Below are 5000 nucleotides of genomic sequence, written 5' to 3' on the forward strand. Positions count from 1 at the left end.
GTCTGGGCCGGATCTGGGACACAGGACTCCACTCGAGCCGGGTCTGGGCCGGATCTGGGACACAGGACTCCACTCGAGCCGGGTCTGGGCCGGATCTGGGCCGACACAATGTTGCAGTCTGGGAATCTTTTATCACTCATAAAACAATGAGCTATAAACACTAACAACAGGAGATTTACAGTGTTTTCTCTTGTAAAATGTCTGTTTGACTCTCGCTGCTGTTTATAATTCAGTGCAGTGAATGTTACATGATCCATGTTTACATTACAGAAAATAATTATTCCCAAGTTTCCCGTTTTGTACAGATAGTAATGAAACTGAAAGACGTTCAGCTACATCTAATCGTCCTGATAGCGTTTCATGTTTTACATTCAGAATATATTTCAGTATTACTGCAGAAAGTGCTATATCTTCTTCAGTGCAGTTCGGTTTTGAACTGAAGTTGAACAAAAGAGTCTGTAAACGTGTGCAGATTGATCTCACAGAGAGTTTGAGTTTAAGTAATAAAGAGAAATTCATTAATGTAATATGAGGGAAACCGAGCGTGGAAAAATCACTTCTCGTGACTACAAACTGTCTAATATAGTGATTCTGCGCGCGAATCCAAAGCCTGAAAACACAACAGTCCATCAGCCGATGAGCGTCATGTATTTCATCTAAAAGTGCTTTAATCACAGTATCACAATTTATTTCTAAAGCCTGTAAATGATCAATATGATATTTTCCCTCAATCTCCTGCAGTCCTTCTGCCTCTGATCGTTTCACTCTTTTATCAAGTAAAAGTCTTTCAGTGTAACTGTACAAGCGTCCTCCTTCAGCTCGAGCTCCACGAGTCTTTCTGTGTCAAATCTGCTCTGATTTTATCAAGAAAACGCAAGAATAACTTTGATATTGTTAGTAATATTTCAGCTGGACTGAAGCAGCTTTACTTGATTATCATCATTTATTATAGAAATCATGAGTGTCAAATATGATCATCAGGCTTTTGAGGAAGGGTTATCTGTTCATCTCTCAATCATCATTGTATTGCATTATATGTTTTACAGCTACAGATCATAAAACTAAGCATTAAATATAATCTTAATAATACACATTATAGGCAGATATTGATATGCAGTTTATGTCAGTTTCTGCTGTACTGTTATAAAGATCTCACAGATTCACATTACAAGCATCAGCATTTCATATAAACATCAGCATCTGCTTCAGACTCCATATTTTTGGTTCTCTGAATAAAACTGGGCTCAATATTCTCAGTATATCAGACTATATGAGCCATAAAAGCCTGATGGATCAAACATGCAATATATTAGATTTGATCTACAAGTTCAATAAACTAGCAGACTATTATTACATGATATTATTGCATAATCATCCAGAGGATTCAGTGACTTTATGTGTTTAGTGGAGAAACCGCGTCATCACCACCGACCGAATTACCTGAGTAATTAAGTTACTATGACAACGGCCGTGAGGGGGTCGTAGAATTAATTATGACTGACAGCAGGTGAGAGTCTAATTGAACTCTAGGACTAAAAAACAAAAAAACAAAAAAAAAACCTTTGGTCTGTCAAACACACAAGCAGCAGCGGCTTCAGGAGTGTGTTCCAGGTAAAGTCGTTCAGGTCGCGCGCGGATCCGGTTCAGCGGGTTCAGCCGGTCCGTCAGCGCGTGCACGGGCGCGTCCCCGAGGAGAATCCGCCTCATTATTAAAACAAACTATTATCAAAGCGAACTATCGAGTCGTTATTCTAATGCGGGGTGTGCGTGTCAGCAGCGCGCGCGCGGACTCACCTGTCAGACGCAAGCGCGCGCGCGCGCAGGTAAAAGCTGCATATCACAACGCAATAATCACACCGAGCGAATGAATGAAACTTACAGCGGATCGTTCCTAACGACGGAACGGGGGTCGTTCCGTCTGACAGCAAAGGGAGCAGGATATCTCAGACACGTCACGACACGGGAGTTACCGAGAACCCGTGACGTGTACGTCCTCTCGTGACCCCGCGGAGATGAGGATCGATAAGATGAAACTGTATAAATAACCAGAGTGAAAGACGGTGAAACGCGAGATTGTGTCGATGGAGTTGCCGCTTTCGCCGCTCCCGCTGCGCTGAGGAGAAGAGCTTTACCTGAGCCGGTGTCACCTGAGTTTCCCCCGCGCGTCCCACCTGACCGAGCGCGCACTTCCTCAATGTGACGCGTCCGCGCGCATGGGCTCCTGCTGATCTGTGCGCGTGTGTGTGCGCCGGTTCTGCCGGTTCTGACCCGCTCCTGACGGACTCCTCCTTTAACCCGCGACCAGGAAGCGCGTGTCCTCTTCCAGCGGCGCGGGTGATTGGCTCTGCGGGCGTCGGAGGGCCGCGGGGGGGGCGGGGGTGGGTGGTGTTGATGGGGGGGGCCGGACTCCGCGCGCGCGCACGCGAGCTGATGAGGGTGGGCATGACCGACAGACCGAGCGCGCGACCGCGGCTGCTGATGGACTCGATCACGTTTAACGCGCTTCTTCCTTTTTCATGTTGAACTCGCGTTTCCACTTCTGCTTCCGAAAATGAGTCAAGAGATAAACTTTGAATTTGCATGTCAAATACTGTCAGTCGTGGACACTCACACACACACACACACACACACACACACACACACACACACACACACACACACACTCACACTCTCTCTCTCTCTCTCTCTCTCTCTCTCTCTCTCTCTCTCTCACACACACACACACACACACACACACACACACACACACACACACACACACACACACACACACACTCACTCACTCACTCACTCAAACACACACTCTCACACACACACACACACACACACTCTCTCTCTCTCTCTCTCTCTCTCTCTCTCACACACACACACACACACACACACACACACACACACACTCACTCACTCACTCACTCACTCAAACACACACTCACACACACACACACTCACTCATTCAAACTCACACACACACACACTCACTCAAACACACACTCACACTCACTCACTCATTCAGCCTCACACACACACACACACACACACACACTCTCACTCACTCACTCAAACACACACACACACACACACACACACACACACACACACACACACACACACACACACACACACACACACACACACACACAAACTCACTCACACACTCATTCACTCACACACACACACACACAGGGAGAGAGAGAGGGAGAGAGACATGTTATACGGATGTAAATGAAACAGGCTTTTGAATTCAGACTACATTCAGGAGTGTGTGTTGATGTATATCATGTACATATTTTATTGCTGTGCTTGTTTACACACACACACACACACACACACACGCACACACACACATCACAGTCATTATCCGTCCATTTAATGGTGCCATGAGCACAGTAGCTAAAGTGTCTCTCACACACACACTGATGGCAGAAAGTGTTTCTGAGAGATAGTGAAGAGAGATATGAGAATGAGAAATGAAGGAGTGTGTCAGGATGAGGTTAGTGTTCGACAGCAGTCTCACTGACTTCCGCTTCGAAATGGTTTATTTTGTGTGTGTCGAGCATTTAATACACACACTCTCTCTCTCACTCACACGCACACACACACACACACACACACACTGCACGAGCTGACAGCTCCATCTAGTGTTCATTATGAGATCATGTCATCTGAAATATCTGCCGATTTAAAGTCCCCTGAGGTTTTAAAGTTATATTTGAACGATTTAAAAGCACATTCGCGTGTAAACAAATTATTTAATATTTTTAAGTGTGTTTTTTAGGATTTTTTTTTTCATCAACTCAAGAACTAGCAGATGCTCTGCGCTGATTGGCACATGTATCCAGTGACGTCACTGTAAAGTTGACAATCAACCCATCAGTGACTCCAGGGGCCTGTTTCAGAAAGGAGGTTCAGTGAAAACTCTGAGTATGTTAACCCTGAAATGAGGGAAACTCTGGGTTTTCTGTTTCAGAATGGGAGGTATGTTAAACCTGAGAAAGCAGAGTAAGTCAAGCCCGTTTCTGAAAGATGCATTTGGTTGAGTGCGCTTTATAACACTATTTGTCATAATTTCTGGTGTTTTGAGTAGGCGACTTACGACTGCCTGGGGTTCTGTTGGGACAGGAGGCTCCAAAAGACAGATATTACCATCAGAATCTGTTGGGACCAACAAAAAACCCAACCCAAAGTAAAATAAATGGAAATATCAAAAATAGCCTATATAAAAAATAACACATATGTAAACCTCTTACATCTAATGAGGCCCTTGGATCTTCGGGAGTGACTGGCTCTGCTGCACCGCGAGACACTGGATGCTTTAGTTATTTAATATGTCAGATGTTTGTAAAGTCAGGAAGCCTTCACCCATGATATGCTCAATCCTTACTTGACTGAATTATGTTTTTATATTTAATTTTCAGCAGCTGCCATGTTCTTTTAATACCTGCAGGATTGTATCCACATGAAAATTGAAATGAGGTTGAATAACACACTGTTCTTCCAGTTAGGGCTGTGACGGTGGCAGTTTTTTATCACCGCGGTAGTAATGGACCCAAATACCGGCGGTGTTGCGGTGGTTGGGGGGGGGGGGGGGTGTTTTGAGAAAAAAAAAAAAGAAACAACACTCTAAAGCCTGAAAAGCATTGAAATAAATATCAGTAAATACTGGTAACTTACATAATATAATAAAGTTGAATCTATTAAAAAAAAAAAAAACTTTCACACAAAGGCGCGTGATAAAGCCTACCGCTCTGCGCTTTGAGAGGGATGTGGACACGAGCAGGAAAGAGACCATCGATCTCGTTTCTGATATCCACATGTTTTCTACTTGTAAAAGGTATGAAGAGCGAATTTTATCTTCCACAAGGGCAAGGCATTTAAGCTGTTTGCGCGCTGCCAGAGAAAGCAAAACTAAAATCACCCGCGCGTGTGAAACGCGCTTTACAAAATGAACATGTTCTGGTGCTGATGCAGTGGTGACGCGTTCATGTAACCGGAGGGTGACG

The 5000-nt window shown here is 44.5% G+C and overlaps 1 protein-coding gene across 2 annotated transcripts in view; it reads right to left on the bottom strand.

Annotated features, from left to right (window-relative positions):
• zbtb7b (zinc finger and BTB domain containing 7B) overlaps positions 1 to 2286 on the bottom strand; it is a 33176-nt gene extending 30890 nt beyond the window's left edge. Inside the window, exon 1 of one of the 2 annotated variants that reach the window (XM_081389897.1) lies at positions 2133 to 2286. The gene's annotated coding sequence lies outside the window, so the exon portion shown is untranslated. Of the gene's footprint in view, positions 1 to 1879 lie in introns of both variants that reach the window. The other variant, XM_081389898.1, reaches the window with a different exon arrangement.
• Between the last annotated feature and the right edge of the window lie 2714 nt (positions 2287 to 5000).

This window comes from Scardinius erythrophthalmus (genome assembly GCF_964197995.2).
Source record: "Scardinius erythrophthalmus genome assembly, chromosome: 16".
NCBI classification, from domain to species: Eukaryota; Metazoa; Chordata; class Actinopteri; order Cypriniformes; family Leuciscidae; genus Scardinius; species Scardinius erythrophthalmus.